The sequence below is a fragment of the Phaethon aethereus genome (genome assembly GCF_964289735.1).
Source record: "Phaethon aethereus genome assembly, chromosome: Z".
NCBI lineage: Eukaryota > Metazoa > Chordata > Aves > Phaethontiformes > Phaethontidae > Phaethon > Phaethon aethereus.
The window spans coordinates 11,317,639-11,330,679 of NC_138577.1; the positions used below are offsets into that span (position 1 = coordinate 11,317,639).

Here is a 13,041-nt window from a genome sequence, read left to right on the forward strand (position 1 = left end):
CTGTTGCAGTTTATGGCTGTTGTGCCTCATTCTCGTGCTGTGCAACTCTGTAAAGAGCCCATCTCTGTCTTCTTGATATCCTCCTCTTGGATGCTGACAGGCTCCTGTTAGGTCACCCAAAACCATCTCTTCCTCAGGCTGAACAAGTCCAGCACCCTTAGTGTCTCTTCAGTGCAAATCCTCCAGTCCTCAACAATCTTGGTAGTCTCTGCTGGACTCAGTTTGGTTTATCCATGTCTCAGTGCAACCCTTAAAATACCTTCTGCCTCTTTTTCCATAGGTGAAACCAGAACCCACTTATCCATTAGCTGAAAATGAAGACTTTTTACAGTCTGTTTTTCATCACCAGGGGCAGAGAACAGAAGCACTGAACCAGCACTCCTTTTCTCCCTAGAAAGCTCCTTTCCTTTTTTCCAGCGACTGAGGACATGGCAGCACATAGCACCAGGGACAGGAGGTGAGAGAGGTTCACCCTCTTCACTTCTTCCCACCTCCCAAAGCTTCTTTCATTAACACTCACCTAGCATTTCTTAATTAGCACATTCTGGCTTGGAGCTGCCTGCCTGTGTTGCAGCCTTCTGGAGAAAATCTGCTGAAGCTTTATCTATTGTATAACAGGACATATCAAACACTTAGGCTTCTTACTAGGTTGACAGCTACCCTTATGCCATAGCATCGCACAGGTATTGAGTGTGGTTCTCACTCTCAACCTCAATAGACATCCTTGGCTTTACTTGTCTCTCCTGAGGAAACCTTCTCCTCCGGTTGTGTACTTGCCTTTCTTCAGGCTTTTGATGCCAATCCACATGACAAGTGCATGGCTGAACTAAGCCAGGAGAATGCAAAGATACACCAGAAGTGAGAAGAGTAACAGGCTGAAAAATCACCCTGAAAGAGCAGTTATCAGTGGGATAACTGGGATGATATCTCAGAGCAGTCTGCAGATTTATTTTAGGGGGTTGGGTGGTGTCCTCACTGGCATTTCAAATTTCCCATTCATTCCTTGGATGATCTAGCAGAGATGCCACTTACAAAGTCTTGAGGGGGTCTGGTGACATGGAGAGTCACAAGAACTTTGAAAGACTTTGCATGAGATCTCCACAGGACCTTGAAACATTGGAGACATGGACGTAAATCAAGGAGATGAATTCAGTGAAGGCCTACACAAAGTACCAAAAACTAGCCAGTGCTAGTCTCAGCTGTGCTTGATCCTGTTTCAGTGCAGAGCCCAGATCAAGTTCCTGCAGTCCAAGGACTCAGAATTACGGTGATGAGCCCAGCCTGTTCGGTAATCCCATGCCTGCAACATGGCGTGATTTCAGTGGGGAGTGAGTTGAGGGTTTGTCTCATGTTGTGTTCACCACAATAGCAATCCAAGTCCCAGGTGGTCTTATAGGAAACATTGCATTTTTCTGTGGTTAAATCAGGGATTGCTGGAATAAATCAGCTCTGTTGCAGGTTCTTTGCTGCTCTCACTGGATTTCTGTCTCATTTACAGATGGTTGCTGGGGAAGTTAAATTGCAAACAATAACCATTCACAATTATCCAAGCTTCTTAAGGATTTTACAGGCTAGGGAGAATCTGGCAGTATTTCCCCAGTTACCTTCTTCTCACCTTCGGAGCAACTGCAGCTCTCACTTAGGGATTTTATGCATCTTTATGGCAAAAAGGGTGTTAATGAAAGTATAATTACTGGAATTAAATTTGGATTTAATTTTCTGAGTACAAGTGACCCCTTTCTGTCTTTCGTTTCCTGCTTGGTTGCCAGCTGTGAAAATAATCTCTTTTCAGGATTGTTCTTGCTGCTGAGGCACTTGCGCAGTGCCGGGCATGCAGCAGCACAATGGCCTCATCCCCTGCTGGGCTGCATTTCACCCAACTCTCAGTTAATGCCGAGCACTCCCCTTCAGTGAGGGAAAAGAGCATGATCAGCAAAGTGCCTGGAGAAGCCACCATGACTTGGCATTCGTGGTGTCTGCATCTCACAGTACATACATATGGTATCCATATGGTCAAGTGTTTTGTGGGAGAAGCACTGAAATATAGAGGGGTAAGGCAACATTATTTCTACAAAGCAATTGCTTCCACCATTCCTCTAGGTCATTTTAGGCATCTCCTCTAAGCTGGTGGAGAAGAACCATTTATCATCTTAAAGACTCTCAAAACATCACCAGGTTCTTGATCAGTCTTTAATAATTCCTCCCAGACCTGCAGCCTCACAACACATCTGGCTTTCAGGGAGGTCCTCACATCAGGACAACACCAGGAGGATCCGTGGATGGGCTCAGATTAGAACAGAAACAGGAGAACCTGTCAAGAAGTGACTCCTCCTGGCATGGTGATCTGACCATGTTGGGGGAATCTGCAGTCAAAACTGGTATCCAGATGTGACAAGGTCTCTGCCATCTCCACCAAGAAGGTACCTCCTCCAAGCGCCCTCCAGGACAAATGTTGCCTGTTTGCCTGGCAGCATTGCCCCAGCCATGTCCCTCTGTCCCAGCTCCAGCAACACAAAGAGCAAGGTGAGGATCAGGCCATGTTTGCTGGTGTGTTGAGGCTTTCAACATCAGTAAGGTGACAGGCCTTGTAGCACTGTTGTTCTCCTAAAATAGCGGATCTGTCAACTTAGTGTTAGGCATGTGCATCAGCTTCAGTTAAGCTCTGCTAACAGGTTCCCTCTAGTCCTTAAATCAGCAATTAACTGTCGGATAGTTGCTTCTGCCAGCTTGGCCACAGTCTTGCTGAAGCTGTCAGCTGCTGGTTAACCTTGTTCTGTCTTTGGTATTGGTGGGACTTGCTGAGCAATGGAGAGATTATCTTGGGAAGTGCTTACTTTAAGGACCTTAATGACTTCTACGTTATATTCTTCCCAGCCTGCCTTTATTTTGCAATACTCTGTTGCAAAAAAACTCCATTAGTTTCAGCAGCCAGCTGAGCAGATGGGTTTAACTGGTCTATGGCACTGAAGTAATTACATTTTGGTACAACAGAGACACAACAGCAAACATGTAAAATTAATTCAGGTGCAGCATCCTGGTCAGTGACTCAAAGCAAAGAGCAGTTTAGGGAGTCCACCCCTGGCCACACTGTGACTGTGCTGTTGGCAGCATGGACAATCGCTAGGAATATATCCCTCTGGTTTTCATAGATGATGTTGGAGTGGCTTTTCCCATGGTCAGTTCCTTCTTCAGATATATATTAGCATCAGAGAGATTGATTACTGCTCGTATCTCACTTCTATTTCTGTTATAATTAAAACAGCAATATATGCATGAAGCAATTAGCTTTTAATAATGCTTTCCTAAGCAGGATGTCAAGGAGCTTAGTACAAAGCCTTGGGCTGGAGCCAGATCAGCATCTTAAGACTGGATTGTCATTAAAATTACTGCCTCCCACCTGGACAGCTTACCCGAACACAGGCTCTAGATCCGCTTTTTGGTCAGAGTGCACCTCATCTTTGTTTGCAGACAGGACACAGAAGATCCCATGCTCCTGGGTAGCAGGGCCAGAGCGAGACACAGGTAGGGACAGGTCACTGGTGCATGTGGAATCTGGGCCTGCTGGTGGGACAGGAGTATCCCCAGCTGCAGCCCCATGCCCATCACGGTATGCCAGCAAGATGATACTCAGGTCTGCCTTGGGCTGCTTCCCACAGAGCAGTTGTTGATGAAGTCAGGGCACATCTGCTCACTGCTTGCAGCGTCTCCCAGAAGGAAGCAAGGTGCTCCACGGGTGCCGGTGTCCCTGAGGACCGCTCCCTGAGCTGTGGGTTGTGTGTGCTCAGAGAGGAGATGTCCCAACAGGCAGCAACAAGCATCCTCCACCAAGGAGCACTGTGCCAAGCCCATCTTCAGGAGAGGATTGACACTAGCCAAGCTGCTAACCCAGCACAAAGGGGCACTGTGGTGGGTTACAGCTGAGCCTCGTTTGTGGGGCAGGAAGGGATTTCTCAGCTGCTGTAACAAGGTTGGAGAAGCAACAGCTCTAGCAGCAGGATTTCTCATGCTCATCCCATGTCCAGCCTTTCACTGACCCCTTTTAAGCCCTGATTTGCATGCTGCAGCATAACTCAGTCGTAGCTGATGCGATTTAGCGTGACGCCCCACATAGTCCAGACTAATAGTGTATCTGGCTTCCAGGCCTGGCAGTGTTTGTGCGGCGTTTGTCATTTGCCTGGCTGTTTCCTGTGCAGCAGGTGGAGAGAAGCTGTGCAAGTCATTTAATTTGTGGCAAATGGGAGACACGGTCTGAAATAAACAGGATGCACTTCAGTGAGGATGGAGGCAAAGTAGGAGGAGGGGGAAAGGAGATGGGAATAATCAACTGAGGAAGTGAACAGAAAAAGATCTCACTTGCCAGTGGTGCCCTGCCGTAGCAGAGGTGTGCTGGAGTGCACAGGCAGGAGTGGGGCGAGCAGGACACGTGAGCTGATCCCGCTGCACCGCTTCACCGTGCAAAGGCCTCCGCTCCAATTTGGGGTACCAGGCTTGAAGGATGTGAGGAGCAGAAGAGCAGCAAGGACAATGTGGCCAGCTGAGAGGCTGGAAACAGGGAGATGCAGAGAGCTGTGCACCCCTAAAGAAGCCTAGGCTGGCAGGGTAAGGAAGACAGTGCTCTGAGGTTCTAAGAGGGCAGCAAAAGGCTTAGGGAAAGGGTTTCAGTGGGTGTGAGAGGGACATGCTGGCAGCCATCACCAGGAGATGGGTTGGCAGCACTGTCCCTGGGGGTTTTCAAAAGAAAAGGCAGTGCAGGTGATGGGAGCAGAGCGTGACAATCCACTGCTCAGGGCATGTTGTGCTGGGCACCCCCAGGACTGGGTCAAGTGCTGGGCAAGCACCTGTCAGAAGCAATTTAAAAGTAGCTGCTCCCACCATCGACCAGAGTGGACTAGTGGACTAACCCTCCTAGCCCTGCTCCAGGTGACACTGTGATTTAAATGAAACTTACACACAAGAATGTGTTGCCGAGATGACCCAATTGTTCACGTGGTTGAAATATCTAGTGCTATATCTGGAGCACCCCTGAGTTCAAGTGCAGTCGTGGCGAGCAGGACAGAGGGAGAGAGCACTGTGGCCTGACATTAGATTGCAGACTGAGCTCTTTCAGTAATCAGAACAGTATCAGTTGCAATACATCTTCCATGCCATTAGCATTTAATGTTATTAAATATGGGGCATCTGTGAGTGAAGACATTTATTTTCACTTCTATTTATAGCAAAACTCCGTTTCCAGTGTACTTGTATTTATCCAGAGTGAAGTATATTCACACACTTTCATGTTAGTAGCAAACAAGAGTACAATTTCCTATGCAAGTATTTTTATGAGCTGTATTAAATACTTGGCATGACAGAAGTTTTAAAGAATATGCCATATTAAGGAAGAAACAGCAGCTGGACTTTTAAAGGCAATTAAAAGGTGATTGCAGGGTTATGTATGTGTATATATGTTAACAGTGGTGGCCAGAGAAAGAGGAATTGGGAAAATTGCAACTTTTAAAAATATACTGTTCATAAAACCGCAAATGATGTCTCATGAGATGCTATGCTTTATGAGATAACAACAGTACCAAAGTATTGCAGGAGCTGCATATTTGCATCAGTGTTCGCTTGCTTTTATTAAACTGTAATCCGTAACAGCTTACTGAGCTGACATGCAAAAATGCTGAAGTAAGGCTGAAGTAAAAAAAAAAAAAAAAAAGAGATGCTGAGTGATAAAGAAATGTTGCTGGGTGGCTGATGGTGCTACCTGCCAGCTGGCATCAAGGGCCGCAGCTTAAGACTGCTGGGGTCCCTGCGCACCGCAGGGCATCTCCTTGATTTTCCCTCTGGATGGGTTTGATGTACATGCCTGTGGGTGCTCTTTCTGCCCAACCCTCTTGCTGCAGGGCTGCCAGCCCGAATAAAGAGGTGCTGCAGACGTGGCTCCTTGTGGTAGGCACAAGAGCCAGGGAAGCCTGGGCATCATTGGGATTGTTTAGGTTGCATTGAGGTTTGGTGTCTTGGTTTCACTGGAATTGCAGCAATATTTGAAGTTGAGCTAGAAACCAAGGTACCTCCTGTCTAGCAGTTTGTATGGACAATCTCAACTAAAACGCACGACTTGCTTCCTTCCTCCTCAGTGCTTGGGTCTGAGAGACCCCACAGCTAAAACATCGGGCACTAATGCCCCCACCAGCCTTCCCATCCAATGCCATTATAACACACAGCTTGTGGGCAGGCTTTGGGGAATGGGGCTTCCCACTGAGTGGTAAGAGCTAATTAAAGTAATCCATCCCACCCAGAAGAGCCCAATGGCACTGCAGAAAGTCTGAACCCAGTAGGGTTGGATCCAGGGTTTGAGGGCGGTGGGGCATGCACTGCTTGTCCTCCAGCGAGGTGAAGAAAAGGGCATCCTGTCCCTCTGTCCTTATCCCAGCAGTCAGATGCACTACCAGGACCCCCTGGGCTGGAGGCAAAAGCTTTTGGGCTTTCCACTCCAGCCCTTTCACGAAGACTCTGCAGGTCAGGGGAGGGTAATTATCTTGCACACTGAGCACACAATGATTTTTCTCAGCGCTTAGCACTAAATCTGTCAACTGATATGACTGAAAATCTTTTCCGTGCACCTTGTGAGAAGTTTATCATCTCACCAGGCTGCTCTGTTCGAGGCAGCTGCTGTTGGCTTGTCTCAGTGACCGAGGGTAATGATGCCCAAAGGCAAAGCTGTTCTCCATCTCACACGCATACGCACACTACTCAGAGTAGTGTCCTCAGGGCTGGCAAAACTCAGTGTGACCTCTTGAAGGAGCAGAGAGCCTATTTCTGATACTTCTTAATCACAGCATCTGTGCAGGGCAGAATTAAGGGTATTTGCTCATTTGGCCTTTTTCAGGCCATAATGTCTTTGGATAACTTTAACATTTATCCTTCACTTTAAAGATTTTTTTTTGGTCATACGTTAACTGAGGAGCATGACCACATGCCTGTTTTGAACCCATAAGTGTCAGATATAGAAAAGGCGGAAGACTGAAGTTTTGGTGGGTTTCTGTGGCTGGTACTGGGATAAATTCAGAAGGACTTAACAAGTCATTGTAGTGCCCAGTTCGGAGCAGCTATGGGGACTGCCACGGGACCTGTCTGTGCTCAGCTTGGCTTTGCTCACTGAAGTTTTCATGCATGGTTGCTAAATGTGGTCTTCTTATGACTATATTTAGGTGCCTAAATTAGTGGTGTGTAAGAGACGTTGCTCATGGATCTGCAGTCAGGAAGGACAGGGAACATTCAGCATGACTGGAAGCCAAATCGCTTTGTCAGTGGCCCAAGCAGAAGATCTCAGTGCTGAGCCTTTCTTAGCCCTTAAATGAGCCTGGTCTTGCCTGTCCTGCATCCCACGGTGCCCACCAGCACCCTCCTCATGCTCCCCTGGGCCCGGGGCCGCTGAGGCCATGCTCTGCACTGCAGTCACTGTGAGATGGGCTATGCTGTTTAGCAGCTTCCTGGGCTCAGACAGGGTATACGGCTGGATCAGGCCAGCTAGCATGTCCTTTCAGAGGGCATTGTTGATGCTTCATTAAACCCTGTTAGCACAACTTGCCACAGCGTGCTTCAGAGGCTCACTGATTAGTTTAGCTCCTTGCTGAGGGTCAGTAGAAATTGCAACACAGCTCCAAGCAGCACGAAAGCAAAAGCCTAACTCCTTTGAGCTTTGCCAGCGGCTGCCGAAACCCGCAGGGAAGGGTTTGGCTCCTCCTGTGTGCACATTTTTGCTTGGCCAGAGAACGCTGCAAGGAGGGTGAGCAAGGGCCTCCAGCAGAGCAGACACAGAGCTGTGATGACGGCTGTCCTCCCTTATGGCCATGGATGAGAGTTTGACCTTGCTATTAGCTCTCTGCTGCTGTAGAGCCCATCCATTCTGTCAAACAATTTCTCCCCTTTCCCATGGGTGTTTGTATGCCAACCAGCCCTGCGGCATGCTGCAGGCAGGTACCTGCCATTTAGATAGAGGTGACCCCTGCCCACATCCCCCGACTGTCACCCAATTCCCTCTGGTTTATTCCCAGTGATACTCCCAGCCCCTTCCTGCATCTTTACTGGCAGACGTGCTGCGGAGCCACAGGCTGGTGCCAGCACTGTGTCTTTGCTGGTTCCAGTGGCTTCACTGGGTACTTCCAGCAAGCAAAGGCAGGTCACCTGGGGCCACGAGACCTGCCTGACCTGCTGTGCCTTGGCATGGTCTGATGCAGATGCTAGCAGAGTCCTCTGAGTCAAATGTGTGAGCTGGAGCAAGGAGACGTGCTTGCCCTGAACAGCACAGGTTTTAGCTGAAGCTGGAGGGATGAGCATCTTTGAGGCCAATGATCCTGTGTGTTGCTGAGGCCTGAATGACCCAGCCATCCCCTGGGCTTTTCTGACGGCCTCATTCCCTGCAAGCAGAACATTTCCTGCGTCATTTATTTCCAAACAGTAGCAAAATAAGCCTAAACCCTTATCTCCAGTTTGTCAGCTAATCCGTTCGCAGGCCAGAAGCAATGCTGTCAAATCAGGCTGTGAGTGTGACTCGAGGCTCTCTGTGGTTGATAAGCATGTTGCTGCTGTATGTAAATAGGTTTCTTGAGAGCCCAGAAGTGGTCCTTGCATAGACATCATCTCCAGCTCAGTGTAACTCTAGCTTCACCTGCTATATAACAGCATCAGATTGCAATAGGACCATGATGGGGTAGGTTTTGGAAGGCTTCAGGGCTGCAGGTCATATCACACCCCTCTTGATGCATGTTTGGTTGGTGGCCCAGGGAGTAGCAAGGAAAATTTTGCTGTGTTCATGAAGGAGTTTGAGTTTCCTTTGTCTTCCAAACAGAAATGCTGCAGGGAAGTCTCTTCTTTGCTTTCATTCATTGAATTTGCTGGAACTGTCACTGGCATGTTTTGCTAAGGGAGGAGCCCTTACCCTGGTGGTGTCACCTTGACCTACCCCTGAGCAGGCTCAAGGACCAAGAAAAAGTCTCTTCCAGAAGCAATGTACCTCTGAAGTCCTGGCAGGCTGTGTGCCCCTTCAAACTGAGGATAAGAAGGATTGGAGTTTTGGGCAACCTTGCTGGTGGCTTCTCAGAGGTACTCACGCCCTTCAAAATCAGTCTGTAAAAGCTTAAACCGCTTTTGCATGGGAAGCTGGTGTCCTAGATCACTGAGCTGCTTTGTAAATTGGCCAGATCCTATCCCAGCTGTGCCCAGGAATCCCACCCTGCCATTCCTGGCAGGGACTGGGACTATCAATGTCATGACGGCAGCAGGGCAGAGCCAGGCCTGTGCCCTTTGGACAGATTCATCAGGGAGAAGGGTCACCTCTGCTCCTACAGAAGTTATGGGGACTTTCCTGTCTATGTTCGAGCCAGCATAGTTGACTTCCTCACTACTTTAAAACATAAACATGTTTTGCTTTGTTTAATTGAAACCTTACAGCAGATGTTTTATGATTATTCCACCAATGGGGAAAAAAAAAAAGATGCTGAAAAGTGCCAGCATCATGGCTTTTATGGGAGAGTTTTATTAACTCGGCAGTTTACTGTTCAGCAAGGGAATGAAGGCATCAGCCAAGACACAGGGAATGCAGTTTAAATGACTCCCATATCCTGGATGTTGAGTTCAGTATATGCCAGTGTTGGGAGGGCTGGGGCTGGGGCTCCCAGGGGGATGGATCTGGGGTCTTCAAATAACCAGTCTTCATCCTCATCCTCATCCGTGTCCTCACCCTGCCCTTGCCCCTGGGGCTACACCTCAGTCATCTTCCACGTCCTGCTTTGCTTCCAGTGTCAGTACTCACCTTTGGGGCTGAGAGCAGTTGGGCATCCTGCAGCAGTTGTGCCCACACTGCCAATAGTGCCAGGAGCCCCATGCCTCCGTTTCCCTGGCTGGAGAGCCAGAACAGAGCCCAGGCGTAAGGCAAAGGGAGTGTGAGGGCAATGGAGGCCTTGCCCATGAACACAGCAGCAGAGGGACATGTAGAAGGTCTCTTCCCCATCTCACCTCCCAGGGGTCATGCCCTGTCAGCAAGGCAGTCTATCCCCACACAGAGCCTTTTCTGCCCCTGCCATGAGCTTTCCTGACACCCCACCACCACTTTCAGCCAAGAGCATTTTGCCTTCCTGCTGGGAACTGTTAACGACAAAATCAATGCAAACGCTGCTGTGAACAGCTCCAGCACCCGTTCAATGAACTCCTCAGGGACAGACCTCCCACGTAAGCTCAACTCTGCATCTGTCAGCTCCGTAGGGGGGATGCTCTGCCCCGGCTCCCACTCCACTCCTGATGAGCCCCATGGATGCAGTGTAAGCAGGGGTGCAGGCGGAGGATGGGCTCAGCTACCTGCCAGGTGGCAGAGCCCCATGAGTGCCTTCTCCACACCTGGCTGTGGCATGTGTCGGGAGGGAGAGCCCGTCGGCAGCCGCTTGCGGAGGTGATGCTTCCCCACATCGGGTGTGCTCTGGGAAATTACAACAGCTCTGCTCTGAGAAGGGCTGTTTCTCGGAGGCCTGATGCAGGCAAAGCCCCTGGATTTGTAGGAAGCTGCCGTGTGCATCCAAGTGGATGCTGCGGTGCCATGGTGGTACCATCAGCCAGCCTGCAGTGGCCCAGCCAGCTCACATGCACAGGCGCCCCGGGAAAAGCAGATGGATGAATAAAGGGAAACTTTCCGTTCCAGTGCCCCTGAAAAGACATTATAATTTTCCTTCCCTGTGTCATCCTGCTTGCCTGGTTATGTGGCGTTAAATTAGGGCTCTGGTTCAGTTACGGCTCATTACAGGCTTGCATGTGGCTTTGTTGCAGCTTGCTCAGAAGCACCAGAGGAGCTGAGCCAGTGTGAAAATCGAGGTTTTTAGGGACAGCTTGGTGACTAGGAGCTGAGCTTTGCCTATGGCTGGTGACTTCAACAAGGCTCAGACATAGTTGCCATGGACCTGGCATTACTCCCTGGAGAGCATCAGTCAGGGACCCTCCCTGGCCCTACCAGTGGGGAGAACAAAGGGCTTGAGATGGAGGTAGGTCGATGGGAGATGGCTTCAGCATCTCCTTTTCCCAGATGAGCAAAGCAGTTGCCTCTTTAGCCTGTCCCAAGGACCTGTGTATGGTGCTGTGTGCGACGCAGTGTGCCAAAGGGAGTGTTTTGAATGCCATCAGACAGCAAAGCAGCTTTTCTGCAGAAATAGCTAAGTCCTGAAATACCCCAAGCAGCTGTGTTTATCCCAACGCTCTCACTCAGAGAGATGCTCGGCTGTGACGTGGGCTGTTAGTTACAAACATCGTTCCCAGTGCCTGGACCAGAGCCATGAAGGGCATCACTCACTTAGGGTGTTAATACAAATCAGCGCTGTCCTGGCATGCAATCGATGGACTCGATAAATAAAACCAACCCTGGCCTGTCCCAGCACTTGAGCAAGGAGAAGAGCTGCCTACTTGGGAGCAGAGGGGTTTCCAAGTGTCCCTGTTCCCCCCCAGGACTGCTTTCACCCCAGCCATGCCCTCCACTAGCCAAGGAAACCTCAGTTCTGTCAGGGTTGTGCTGGGCTGGGACGAGGGGGCAGCCTGGGGATCCCCCGGGGACTTCTTTCCATTGCCTTCAGCAATGCCCACATTTGCTAGAGAAATGTAACAAGATCCCTGAAGCCCTACAAGTTTTTGTTGTGCCCCAGCGTTTCTTTCCAGCGCTGAGGGAAAGGTGCATGTTTGTAATTGCTGCACCGGGGCCATTAGAGGAGCTGATTCAGTAGGAGGAGAATTGATCTTTTCTAAGTGGGGAGACAAGAAAGCAAGCAGCCTCCTTGCACAGACAATGTGCGCTGCTCCCTTGGCCTCCTGAGAGCATCCCCATGCAGAGGCCACGCTTTGTGGATGCTGGGAGAAGCTGGCACAGCAGTTTTGTGGGCTGCCTCTAAGCCCGGTTGGTGATGTTCCCCTTTGCTGTGCTACTGTCTTGGGGACCCACTGCCACCTCTCCCAAGCCTGCCTGTCAGACTGGGTACCAGCCCTCCCACTCTCCCATGCTTGTCATCTGCTTTCTGGGGTGCCCAGAGCCACGCTGGGCACAGAGGAAGTTCCCAGCTCCAGAGCAGGTATGCCCCCAAATCCAGAGCTGGCAGGCTGCAAGCAGAAGGCAGCGCTGAGCAGTGACTAGGTGGTTGCTGTTTTGGAGGAATGCTGCGGGGTAGATGTTCAGCTGCAGAAGGGCTGGGTGGGCTGAAGGCAGGTTGGAAAATTCCTCTGCTGCAGCTGTGTGCGCCATGTGTATCTGGAGAGCCCAAACATAGTTATCACTTTCACAAAGCCCCGAACCTCTGTTGAGAGCAATGCACTGCAGCCCCACCGCTGGAGGGGACACTCTGCCCGAAGCATTCAGTGGCACTGGTGCCCTTAGCAGGGACATTGTCTCCCACCAGGCCTGGAAGCTCCTGCTGACCTCAAGCAAGTACGGACTGACCTGGGCAGGCTTATTTCCTTCATGCTGTGTGATTTCTCCCAAGATGCTGGCAGTTTGCTCTAGCACCTGGGCATCGAGCCCCTGGGAGGCTTGGGACAGGCAGTAGGGGGGCTGTGGGAAAGGCTTGTCCTCATTGCCCACGTGAGGTATGTGTCAGAGTTGGCACAGCAGCATGCAAACAAGGCACAGGGACAGGCTGTGCCATGGGAGGTTTGGGGTGTGCCCAGGGACAAAAGAGCCTCAGTGACAAGCTAACAGCCCACCTGGGAGTCACTTATCCCCCCAGGTTAGGGGCTGTCAGCACCCACCTGCCCTCCTGAGGAAACACATTTGGGTGCAAAAGGGCTGCCGCTTCCCAGATGACAGACATGGAATGGGTATGGTGGGACTGTTTTGAGGAGGTTTGGACATCTGCACTACTGCGACTGCCCTGGGAGTCATGCATGCCTGGCACCTCCCCAGGGTCTGGGGGGAAAAGCTGGGGAGGTTAAAGGGCTGAGGTAACCTTCCATGCCGTTGAGAAGGGTTGGGAGGAGAGAGGCAAAAGAGGGTTTGTGTCACTGTGGATCAATAGATCCACTCCCATCCCCACC

General features: G+C 50.3%; 1 protein-coding gene across 1 annotated transcript in view; it reads left to right on the forward strand.

The window, feature by feature from the left end:
• Window positions 1-13,041, forward strand: part of DNAI1 (dynein axonemal intermediate chain 1) — a gene marked incomplete at both ends in the record, with an annotated part of 157,501 nt that overhangs the window by 144,128 nt on the left and 332 nt on the right. The window lies entirely within an intron of this gene.